The sequence below is a fragment of the Lithobates pipiens genome, unplaced genomic scaffold (genome assembly GCF_037356315.1).
Source record: "Lithobates pipiens isolate NorthernLeopardFrog02 unplaced genomic scaffold, aLitPip1_a1.2 Scaffold_16, whole genome shotgun sequence".
NCBI lineage: Eukaryota > Metazoa > Chordata > Amphibia > Anura > Ranidae > Lithobates > Lithobates pipiens.
In genome coordinates this window covers 255,744,546-255,757,661 of record NW_027507748.1, presented here as the reverse complement: position 1 = coordinate 255,757,661, position 13,116 = coordinate 255,744,546, and the positions used below count along the sequence as shown (strand labels likewise).

General features: G+C 46.4%; 1 protein-coding gene across 4 annotated transcripts in view; it reads right to left on the bottom strand.

The window, feature by feature from the left end:
• SLC26A9 (solute carrier family 26 member 9) overlaps window positions 1–12,810 on the bottom strand; it is a 753,885-nt gene extending 741,075 nt beyond the window's left edge. For 2 of the 4 annotated variants that reach the window (XM_077481318.1, XM_077481322.1), the window contains exon 1: window positions 12,677–12,810. The gene's annotated coding sequence lies outside the window, so the exon portion shown is untranslated. The remainder of the gene's footprint in view (window positions 1–12,676) is intronic. The other 2 variants (XM_077481323.1, XM_077481319.1) reach the window with 2 other exon arrangements.
• Between the last annotated feature and the right edge of the window lie 306 nt (window positions 12,811–13,116).

The following is a 13,116-nucleotide window of genomic DNA, read 5'->3' as shown; positions in this document are numbered from 1 at the left end:
GGTGTCCAAGTCTGACCTTGCCCCTAGGTATTCCTGCACCATGTAAATCAGACACTGGCACAGGTTGCTGGAACTGATCATACCTTGGGGCTGCGGACTAAAAAATTGTCTGAACGCATAGGTCAGACGGCCACCTTCTCTGCCACTCCTTCTGTGACTGACCGAAGCCTCAGCAAAACGTTGTCCAGGACCAGGAGTTTGTAACCTCCCAGTCTCTGGGAACGCGTTGCACAGGCCTTTCTGCAAGGCCTCCCGGAGATGATCCTATGCTCCCTCTGCAATGGCAAGATAAGGTCCGCAACCTTACCCTTGTACCGTGGATCAAGAAGAGTGGCCAGTCTGTAATGGTCCCTCTCCTTGATCCGAAGAATACGAGGATCCTTCCGCAGGCTTTGCAGGATCAGGGAGGCCATTCAGCATAGGTTAGCTGAGGCATTCGGTCCAGAGTCCTCTGGGTCACTAAGGACAACATGATCCGCAGCCACCTCCTCCCAGCCACATACAAGTCCACGTGTTTCTTGGGACTGTAAATCATCCCTACAAGACTGCTGCTGCTGAGTACCAGGCTCCACCTCCATGCTGACGCAAATCTCCTCCTCCTCCTCCTCCTCTTCTTGTGTGATGGGTAGGACAGCAGGAACACTGTCTGGATAAAGGGGGCCTTGAGAGGCAAGGAAGTCCTCTTCTTCCTGTCTCTGTTCTGCCTCAAGTGCCCTGTCCATTATTCCACGCAGCGTATGCTCCAACAGGTGGACAAGAGGTACAGTGTCACTGATGCATGCACTGTCACTGCTCACCATCCTTGTGGCCTCCTCAAATAGTGACAGGACAGTGCATGCATCCCTGATCATGCCCTACTGGGGTGGTGAGAAAAAACGGAGCTCCCCTGACCCTGTCCTGGTGCAGTAGTTACACAGGTACTCATTGATGGCCCTCTGCTGCGTGTGCAGCCACTGCAGCATGGCCAATGTTGAGTTCCACCTGGTGGGCATGTCACATATAAGGTGGTTCTTGGGCAGGTTCAACTCCTTTTGAAGCTCAGCCAGCCGAGCACTGGTATTAAATGATCGGCGGAAATGCACAGACTTTCCTGGCCTGCCTCAGGACATCCTGTAAGCCCGGGTACCTGCCCAAGAACCACTGCACCACCAGGTTAAGGATGTGAGCCACACAGGGCACATGGGTCAGTTGTCCCTGTTGGAGGGCGGAGAGGAGGTTGGTGCCATTGTCGCAAACCACCATTCCTGGCTTAAGCTGGCGTGGCATCAACCACCTCTCGGCCTGCCCCTGCAGAGCTGACAAAATATCTGCGCCAGTGTGGCTACTGTCCCCCAAACAAACTAGCGCAAGCACAGCATGGCATCTTTTCGCCTGCGTACTTGTGTAGCCCCTTGAACCCCTTGAGCCCCTTGAACTACGGAGCACCGCCGGTTCCAAGGACAGAGCACTGGAAGAGGCTATGGGGGAAGAAGAAGAGGAAGGGGTGGAGCAAAGAGGTGTGTCACAACCAGTAGTAGCATTTTGGAGTAGTGGTGGCGGAATAACCCTCAACACTACTGCACCTTGTCCTGCGTCCTTCCCAGCTGCCAGAAGAGTGACCCAATGGGCCGTGAAAGGTAGGCAACGTCCCTGTCCATGCCTGCTGGACGAGTCAGCAGTAATATGCACCTTACCGCTGACCACCCTGTCCAGCGAGGCAAGGCCTTCCACATGCCGGTAGAGAGCCGGAATCGCCTTCCGTGAAAAAAAGTGTCGTTTGGGGACCTGCCACTGAGGACCCTCACATTGCACAAACTCACAGAAGGGGGTCGAGTCTACCAACTGAAAAGGCAGCTGTTGAAGTGCTAGCAATTTATCCAAGCTAGCATTTAACCGCTGGGTATGTGGATGGCTGGGAGTGAACTTCTTTTGACGGTCCAGCAGCTGGGGCAGGGGAAATTTGCCTGCTACAATCGGACGTGGGTGTACTGCTAGCAGAGTGCCCGCAAGTACATGGCTGTGACACACCTAATTCTACACCTTCATTCCGCTCAGTGCAGGTTTCAGAGAGGACTGAAGGTCTAGTGGTGTTGGAGATCCCAGCTGATGAGGCGCAAGGAGAGGTCCGCTTTGTTCTTTGGTGTGGGTCTTTAAGGTATGCTTGCCAACGAGCTGCATGGCAGGTCAACATATGTCTGGTCAAGCACGTGGTGCCCAAGCGGCTGATGTTTTGGCCACGCGAGATACGCTTGAGACATATGTTGCAAATAGCAGCAGTGCGATCTGGTGCACTGGTCTCAAAAAAGGCCCACACCAAAGAACTTTTGGAATAACGCGCAAAGGCAGCGCCCTGCACAGGCGGAGCTCTGCGGTGTGATTCAGTCAGTGTGCTGCCCCTAAGCTGGCCCCCGGAGGGCATCCTGCCTCGTTGGAGATGTGCCTCCTCCTCTCTACTATCAGGCACCCACATAGAGTCAATGACCTCATCATCCCCTCCCTCTTCATCACTGTAGCAAACCTGGCAGTATGCTGCAGCTGGTGGAACATGACTGCCAGATTGCTGTCCTTCTTGAGCATACCCTCTCTCTGCAGCGCCTAGAGGCGATTCAGTTCGCATTGTGCGCTATATAAGTATTTCATTCATTCATTCATTCATTTTGCGCTCACGCTACTGCCTTCCTTTAGCTGGGTATCATCATCAGAGCCTTCAAAACGCTGGGCATCCTCCTGGAGCATGTACAAAAACACTGTGCTCAAGCAGTTCGGGGGACTCCTCAGGAGGACATGGTGGGTCTGAGGAAGGAGTGACTGATGACATTGAGATGAGGGAAGAGGACACGTTGGCAGCTGCTTTGCACTAGAGTGCAAAGCAGTCTGCACTAGAGTGCAAAGCAGTCTGCACTAGAGTTGCACTAGAGTGCAAAGCAGCACCCTGAGCCTGGGTGAGAAAGGATGAGGAGGATGAAGAGGGCTTGGTCATCCACTCTTCTCTCATCTTCTCTCATCTCAAATCTTCAGCATGATGCTCAACACGCCCAGCTGCCGAAAATAAGGACAAGTCCATGGCCATGTGCTGATGACGACGCACCGCGTCCACGACCAGCACTGTTGTCTCTAGACACAGAGTCTGCTTGCCCTCTTTTATTGGCTTGTGCCTGTCTGCCTCTCCTTTTTGGCCTTCCAGACATAGTAATGGCCTGCAGAGAGATGGGAAAACCAGCAATAGGGTAGTGTATATTGTGCTGGAGGCATACAACACCCACTAGCTCCTGCAGATGCCTGTATGAGAGAACACCAGCAATAAAGGGTAGGAACAGGTGTATACTGTGCTGTAGGCACACAGCACCCACTAACTCCTGCAGATGCCTGTATGAGAGAACACCAGCAATAAAGGGTAGATACAGGTGTATACTGTGCTGTGCTGGAGGCACACAACACCCACTAACTCCTGCATATGCCTGTATGAGAGAACACCAGCAATAAAGAGTAGATACAGGTGTATACTGTGCTGGAGGCACACAACACCCACTAACTCCTGCAGATGCCTGAGAAAAGAACACACTGTCCCTGCCTATCTAGCTCTTTCTCTGCACGCCGGAACACACTACACAAGGCTGCCGTGCTGGAGGCCTTATATAGTGTGGGGCACGTACTAAACCCCCCTAAGCTATAATTGGCCACAGGAATCCTGCCTATGGCCAATTATTGCTCTCTTCACTGCCGGCGCTGTGATTGGCCAAGCATGTGGGGTCACAATGCATGCTTGGCCAATCATGAGCCAGCAATGCACTGCAATGGTGCAGTGCATTGTGGGCCTTGAGCGCCACACGAATTTGCCGCGAACTGCCCATAACGTTCGGTATTCGCTGAACGTGCGAACAGCCGATGTTCGAGTCGAACATACATTCGAATCGAACACCAAGCTCATCCCTACTTCTGTACAACCAGTCAGCCCATACATGGAACAAAATTTGACAGGTTCTTGGTGAACCAGCATAATTTTGATCCATGTTTAGAACAGCTGTAGACCAGTAGCAAGAGGAGAAAGCGTTTCTGTAGCAAAAAAACACATGTTCTCAGAATTGCTATGCTGCACAGTAAAAATGAAAGTCTGGCCTGACTTTCCGAATGGGCTACTTACCCACACACGGCACTTTTTCAGCGGACTAATACGGCGTACTAAGTCCGCCGTACTATCCGCCGTACTTTTGAAATAAACGGACTTGCCCACACACACGGAGGAAAGTCCGCTCATTTCGAGCGCGTCTCCAGGTAGGCGGGGCCCACGAAGGAGACGTCGCTGGCCCCGCCACCTGGTATAGACTTAAAAGGGAACCCCAACGCCGAAAAAAATCAGTGTGGGGATCCCCCACAGGTCCACATCAGACCACATCAGACCCTTGTCAGAGCACGCTACCCGGCTGGCCAGGAAAGGGGGGGACGAGTGAGCTCCCCCCCTCTCGTGAGCCGTACCAGGGAGCGACGAGGCAACATCTGAAGAGAAGAAGAGAAGAACAGAAGGCGGTGACGACAGCGACGACAGAAGACCGGGCCACCGCCTGTAAAAGAGCTATAAGAAGGCACGGTGGCCCAGCAGAAGAACCGAAGAGGGGGACAAGACCCCCGAAGTCGGAAGAAGAGGGTGGCGGCGAGGAAGAAAGCCGGGCTCCTCCGCTAGTAAAAGAGCTAGCAGAAGATAGCGGAGGAGTCCGGCGAGAAGACCCCCGAAGACGGAAGACCCCCGGAGCTGTGCAATTAACTATTTTAACCCTTGTGTGTTGTGTTTTTTTGTACTTTATTTTACAGGTGAATGGGTAGGGGTACATAGGGTGGGGGGCTGGTATCCGGGGGCCCCCTTATTAAAGGCTCCCCCCTTCCCCAAGGCACCCCCCATGTTGAGGGCACGCGGCCTGGTACGGCTCAGGAGGGCCAGGTAGTGTGCTCGGACAAGGTTCTGATGTGGACCTGGGGGGGCCCCCCACGCTGATTTTTTCGGCGTTGGGGTTCCCCTTTAAGTCCATAAGAGGTGGCGGGCCCAGCGACGCATCCTTCGCGGGCCCCGCCTACCTGGAGACGTGCTCAAAATGAGCGGACTTTTCGCCGGGCGGGAAAAGTCCATTCATTTCAAAAGTACGGCGGACTGGCATACACACGGCCGGATTGTCCGCCGAAATGCAAGTCCGGCGGGAAGATTGGAGTGCAAAACTACTTTCTAAGTCCGCCGTACTTTCAGGTAAAAAAAGTACGCCGGAGGCTACACACGGGGGGATTGTCCGGCGGACTTGAGTTTGCCGGACTTTTCCACCCGATTGTTTGATCGTGTGTACGCGGCATTACTAACACTGTTTTATTTCCTCCATCAGCTCATCCCCCCACAGCTATTACCCTTTGTATCAATTGCCCCTTCCTTTTTAGATTGTAAGCTCTAACGAGCAGGGCCCTCTGATTCCTCCGCTGAGTAAACTGTTGGCGCTATATAAAACCTGTATAATAATAATAATCATTAGTACAATTTAGTCTTGTCTTCCTCAATAAAAATGTCCTGCTGCTTGCCAATTATACACAACTGTATCACTTGTGGTGTCTCAAGTCTTGTAATAAAAGACCTTCCGAGTCTTGCTCATTAAAACTTTCCTAATGCTGGCCAATTCAATCATGTAAAATCTCCTAATTCTTAAAGAGAAGTAAACTCCCCTTGTATGTTTGCACCTATAGGTAAGCCTATAATAAGGCTTACCTATTAGGTACTGTAAATATCTCTTAAACTTGCACTGTTTACTGGGCAGATTCTGTCATCGGCGCATACTCTCTGAAGGAACGGCGCCCATGCTGTTTCTTCAGGGCCTGTGCGCAGGAGTGACATCATCGTGGCTCTGGCTAATCACACGCCGAAGCATGCAAACCCAGAAGGAACACTGGGGAAGACGTTGGCCATGTCAGTGGTGTGCGGGTGCCGCTGCAGGGCTTTGTTCTAAGGTAAGTATTTCATAATGAGCTGTATGCGATGCATACTAGCCCATTATGCCTTTGCCTTACAGGGGGTTTTTTTATCTGAGTTTACAACTTCTTTAATTTGATAGAAACTGGCCAGTGACAGGACAGTTTTGCATCAGTGAAAACATGAACAGCCTTAGTGAACTGCTGGCCAATTTTTAAATGCCAGTAAAAGCATGCCTCGTACTTCTTGCTGGAAAAGCTTGTGTCTCTGCTAAAACTTCATGAAAAAAGTATTGTTTTACTGTAATGAATCAGATTGGGGTGCTGTTGCTGTATGGCAAGCTAATAGTAAAAAAAAAAAAATCAAATACAGTGTGACTGATAGAGCTATGTCATGGTGCCAGAAGGATTGAGGGGCTCCAAGATGCTTGTTTTGAAAAGAGAAACTTGTCTTTGCATTTTTCTCTAGGATTTTGGTAAATAGAAAATGCACTCAAGGTTCAGTCCCAACACAAGTTCTGAGCTGAACTTGGCTTTTCAGGGGCTCAGATGAACACCCTAGAGAACAACCCATTCGTTGGTAGTTTAATGTCATGTGTAACAATAATATTATTCAGCTTTCATATATCACAGCTTCCCAATGTCAATGGTTGTTAATAATGCCAATGAATACAGGCACAAGTCCCGAACAACCAGTGACATCACCAACCCATTTACTTACATAAACAACAATCTCCATAAACAAAGGGGCAGGCATAGATTAAAAAAACATCATGGGGTTCCCCTCAATTTATACCTGTCCTTTGAGGTCTGGTATGAATTTTAAGGGTGATGTCACAAAAAAATGGTTTGAAGCCCACCCAATTCCATACCAGACTCTTCAGGTCTGATATAGATTTTAAGGCAGAACCACATGCAAATATCAATAAAAAAAAAACATGAGGTCTCTCCTGAAAGTCCATATCAGACCCTTATCTGAGTATGCAGCCTGGCTGGCCAGGAATGGGGGGAGCGCCCCCCCCCCGAACCATACCAGGTCACATGTTCTCAAGGAGGGGATGTACCCTGCCGGGGGGGGGGTGTATCTGGAAGTCCTGTTTAACAAAATTGAGTACCCAGATATCTACCCTCCCTATGCGAATGAGTAAGGCCGTGTACACACGGGCGGATTGTCTGCCCAACTAAGTTCGGCAGACAATCCGACAGACAGTCCGTTCAAAATTTGCATGAACGGCCTTGACCACACACGATGAGCAGACAGTTCGCTGAAAGCGTGCGTGATGACGTGTACAGCACGTACGACGGGACTAGAAAAACGACGTCCTATACACTGCAATGCAACCTTCGGCCATGTAAACCCTTTCTGAGCATGCGCCATACTTAGTCCGTCCAACTTGCCTACACACGAGCGGACTGTCCGCTGAAACCAAGTTTGGACGGACAAAACCAAGTTTGAACGGACTGTCTTACGGAAATTCCGTAAGACTTTGTTCGTCAGACTGTCCGCTGAAAAAGTCCGCTGAAGCCCACAAACGAGCGGATTGTCCGCTGAAACACTGTTCAGCGGACTAAGTTGGACAGACAATCCGCCCGTGTGTACGCGGCCTTAGGGATACATAATAAGACCTTAAGGGTCCAAGGTAAGCTTCTTTAAAGCCAGTAGGCTATGTTTGCTTTGCATGCTGCTGAAATCCCTGTGTGTAAATTCTGATGTAAGAAACCATTACTTTGAAATAAAAGTGGGCAAAGAAAGCCCTGAAAGGTACTTCACTGGCTGGACTGAAGTCCATTAAAAGACACTTGTGTTTTAAACTTGAGCCAAACAACAGCTAAATTTGAGGTTCCAAATGAAGCTGTCTGAGGTTGACAGTAAACATTTTTACTGTTTTATAGTATTAATGTATAGCAATAGGGCATGCCACAAAGATGTTATTGGAAAGATTTTTATATTTTCGATGTCCCCCTTGAAGCCATATGAAAAAGGCCCTCCCTCCTCTAAATAGTATAATTTATTTTTTTGCTTTGGTATATGACTCCCATAGCAATATTCATCTTTCCATGCCCTTTTTCATAATACTTGCTTATTATAGCCCTAAGACTGGCTGATGGCTAGAATTTTCAAACAGGTTTTGTTCCTAGCGTGCAAATCTTCTAACCGGATTCAATCCTCCCCATATACTTCAATAGGAGTCACCACTAAGTTCAGGTTCGATCTATCATAACCTCAGCAGGTTCGATCTTTGCTAGCCTGTCCCCAAATCTGAATTTAATCATAAAGTGGAGTAAGGTATGCACCTTGATGTCTGTATATCAGGTATTCATATAGATGCATTAAAAGTGTGTCTTTAAAACTGTTAAGAAATAGCGTCACGGGGAAGCATTAAAAGCAATGCCTCACTAAGATGAAATAAAGGCTTTTCCCGCTATCTACAGCACTTCCTTTTTCTTCCAAAGTAAGGGTGCCCATCTGTTAGTTAAGGCTGCATTGCCCCCTCTGGTCAGTGTCAGATCCCATCTGTGTCCAGGAATGATAAGCATGTCCCAATGTCACTGCACAGAGTCTCCACATTCTGCGTGTTATAAAGTGTGTGTGTGTGTGTGTGTGTGTGTGTGTGTGTGTGATTTTTATTTTCTAACAATCCCCATGGCTCTGTATTTTCTGCTTCCTATAGAAAACATCTAAAAGTTTTCTGAAGTTGTCAACACTCTCAGCTAGTTCAACTTCATAGGGGAGGGAGTTCCACATATTTACTTCTCTAACAGTAAATAATCTTTTTCGCAGTCTAAGGTCAAACCTTCTTCTAACCTCAAATCGTGGCCATTTGTCCTCTTCAGAGACCTTAGAGTAAGTGCCGGTTCACACAGGGGTGACTCAGATCCGACTTCAAGTCGCCCCAAGTCACCTCAGGTCGCACAACATGTAGAAATCAATGTAAGTGAATGAGAGCTGTCTTAATGCACACTACTGAAGTCGCTCCAACTTCAGAAAAGGTTCCTGTACTACTTCAATCTGACTTGTAGGCGACTGGTACCCATTGATTTCAATGGAGGTCACCTCCAAGTCGGATCTCCGTCTATACGGAGGTGACTCTCAGAGAATTATCAGCTCTCAAAATGAGTTCCCCCCTGAGAGCTTATTCTCTGATTGGCCACGGCAAGTCGCCTGGGCTGGGGCGGCTTAAGGCTGGGTTCACACTGCTGCGGCTACGAGAACCAGATGTGATTCGCACCGCACTGCAGTGCAAATCACATCCGATCTCTGTGCGATGCGAGTTCAGCCATACAAATAGCATTGCTGTATTCGCATTGCACCCGCCCCAAACTCGCACAGGACCTTTTTTTTGGTCCGCAGCAGAATCGGATCGCATGGGTGTTCACTCCATGCGATCAGATTCCTGTCCGAGTTTGCAGATCACACTGCAATATGCGAACTGATCTGGGGGTGTCATAACATTTCACTGACACTCCCAGCAGTTCGCATAGGGCAGTGTGAACTGCCGCCGGGAGGCATGAGATGCGAGAACCCGCCACGGATTCGCGGCGTTCCCGCATCGCTGCAATGTGAACCCAGCCTCAAGTAGTGTTGTAAGTCACGTCCAAGTCACGTCCAAGTCACGTCCAAGTTGCCTCCAAAAGTCGTGTTGCCCCTGTGTAAACCGAGCCTAAACAGTTTATTACAATTACTGAAGTAATATTTGATATATTTATACATTGTAATCATATCTCCTCTTCTCTGCAGTGAATAACTGTAATCTCTATAATTGATCCTCAAAGATGAGGGCCTCATTCCACCTTGTTAATTTATTAATGTTCATTGAACTATTTCTAAATGGATTCCTGAGGATTGGTGACAAAAACGAAACTGCAGATTCAGAATGAGGCCAAAGCAGTGTTTTTTAAAGTAGTAGAAGTATTCAAGTATCTCTGGAATGTATGTCATATTTAATGCATACTATTATTTTGCTATCTTTGTTAGTGTCGACTTGGCATTACATAATATTGCAAAGTCTTTGATCGACAAACACCCCCAAATCCTTTTCCATCACTGATTCTCAATATTGAACCTCATCGGCCATGTAGATGCCCAGCCCCTTATTTTATCAAGGTATTGCTGTAATGATGCTACATACCCAAATTGATTTCCCTGCATAATTTGCCATTATCAGCAAACCTTGAAATGAAGCTCTTAATTACAACCTCTATACCATTAATAAACACATTGGTCCAATACAGAACCTTAGGGCACAGTACTCACATCTTTAGACAAGTGGCAGCTGGTGCTCAACATTATTGGGGGGGGGGGGGGAGTGCAGACAAACTGAAAAATTCAGAAAAAAAAAATCAGTTGCAGCTTCACTGTGCCCATAAAATGCTGCCACTGTGCCCATAAGATGCTGCCACTGTGCCCATAAGATGCTGCCACTGTGCCACATCAGATGCTGCCACTATGCCCCAAACACTGCCACTGTGCCCATCAAATGTTGCCACTGTGACCCCCCCCGTCTGCTCACTGTCTGCCCTGTACTTACCTTGTCTCGGTGGCGGATCAGGCAGCGGGTGACAGCAGTGAACGGTGGGACCTTGCAGCAGATCAGACAGCAGCTCCTGTGTCCTCCATGCATCTCCTCCCTCTTCCTGATAGGCATCCAATTGTAGCACCTGTCCTTTCAGGCAATCAGGTGACGGGTAACAGACCCATGCACCTGACTGGTGGAGATGCGGTTCAGTGTTAGGAAAACAAATATCCATTTGCTTTCCTAACACACCTGGGTGGACTGCGAGTGCAATGCTTTGCGCTCGCAGTTTACTTTTCTTGAAGCCTTTTAGAGCCTATGGCTCTAATCAGGTGTTTCAAAAACACCCCCCCGCCACTGTAATTCAGGTGCCCGACTTCCGAAAAGGGGCCAGACGCCTGAATAGGGGGTGGCGGCGGCCATAGTTAGATGTATGCAATGCATGAATCTATCCATTTACACATAGAAATGGCTGAAGAGAGGGGGCAGCGGTCGTGTACCCGTGCACCCTTAATGGACGCACCGCCACTGCTTTATACCATGCAGAAAATGAATCATTTCTACTTTCTGGATCTGTTCATGTTACCAATTTCATATCCATATACATATAATTTCATCAACTCCAACAAACCTTATTTTATAGATTAAAGATTCATGGGGTACTGTACAACATCCAATACTTTAGCAAAATCAAGATAAACTATATCCACTGAACTTCCATCTAGTGTGTTTCTGATGAACTTTATTGCATATAGAATTTGCCAATGTGCAACATTTCAATTTGATCACTAGCAAAGGACATTATTCTCTGTATATGCAGCTGGCGTCTTATGTACAAATGCACAACCTGACTTGTGTAAAACATGGCTTGCATAATCCTTACATGCAAGGGGACTATTTGTGTGAGGGAATGATTTAGATATTTGCTTGATGTCTGTATATGAAGATAATGGGGCAGATATCCTGACACCTAAGTATCTAGAATTAAAGTGGTATTAAACCCAAAACCAAAAATATATGCGGTGGCTGCCATCATTTTCTATGTTTTATTTAAATTGTTTAAATTGCTTTTTTATATATTATTTCACCTGGTGATTCAGCCTGTAATACATTTCCTATCTTAGGATTTCTACACTTTGGATAAAGCAGCAACAGTAGTAGTGTCAGTCTGAGGGTGGGGGAGAGTTAGATGTACTAGCTTTGTACTAGCTACTATGTGCTAGCTAACATTTTTAAACAGTTTTTGTTCCATTTGGGATAAATGTTTTACATAAATAAATAAAAGCTGATCATTCTAAGCACCCCTGTCAGTGTCAAATGGTTTGTTTCAACCCACTAACTGCAACTTCTGCAGGTTAGCTTGTTCTGTTAAAAAAAAAACAACAGACTTAATGGCAGGATCACCTGGTGAAAACAAAGGAAATAACGCTTAAAAAAGAAAACGAATGCAGACACCACATCTAATAATTGGTAAGCTGTAATTTAAATAATTTTTGTTTTTGAGTTTGGGTTTTGGGTTTGATAGGTTACGTGTGTACCTTCATGCTTTTCCATTAGGGAAAAAAGGATGAGAGATCATTATGTATGTTATTTGTTTCTGCTTAAACAATGAATTTTAACAATCATGATCTTGTTACTTTTAACAAAGGTATTACAGAACTGCAAATAGGTTGTAAATCATATTGTATGCCAATACATTTGATCAGTGAGTATTATGAATACAATTCAGAAAAAAACATTACAAGATTAATTGTATTATTATGCTTGTGACATAGTATATTTGTATTAGATGAATACAAAAGATGGGCATGCCGCATATCTAAATATTGGGTTAAATTGCAATATAAGGATACAATGTATAAGAAGACAAGATACTGATATGTGTTAAAATGTTTGCAGATATAAAAAATAAAAATGTCACGCATTTGAGGGAAAGTCAAAAGGCTGTTAAAATAAATATATATTAAAGTTTGTGTGAAAAGAAGAGTGTGCTAAAGTTTCTCTGCTTTAAATGCCAGACAAAAAGTAATCAAATTGTGTGTCTCTAATATGTTCTAGATTAATGCCTGTGTAGTTTGAAGTGCTCTCTTTCAGAGTGTGTGACATAATACATATATATATATATATATATATATATATATATATATATATATATATATATATATATATATATACACGCACACATACAATTTTTGTTGGTATTGTATATGTACCATAAAGCAATAAGGGCACCAGCCTTTTCTTACCTGGCAGTCAGGTAACCAAATTGTGATCTCAGCAATATCTCCGAAGGTGTGCTAGAGGTTATTGAAGTGGAACTACTTGAATTAGAGTGAGAAAGTAGATGCAGACGCTTTGCTCTCTGATCTCAACTGACTCATTTATAAACAGTGGCAAATGGGGAGGGGGAAGGCAGTGAGAGGCTGTGGATTGGCTAGACATGAGAAGTGATTATGAATGGTACAACAAGGCTTAAGCCAGGAGATAGGAAAAACTGATAAGAAGAGGAGGGGGTGGAATAGTGTATGGAGGGGGCAGTGGGGAGAACAGAACAGCCCTTTTTTTGTTTCTATCTTAACCTTCCCAGCCCTTTGGTTCCTTTCCTACCTTGATCTGATTCTGAAATTTCCTAAATACGCTCTTGGACAATAGACCACATTGAGAACTCCAAAGGTTTCCCAAGAAT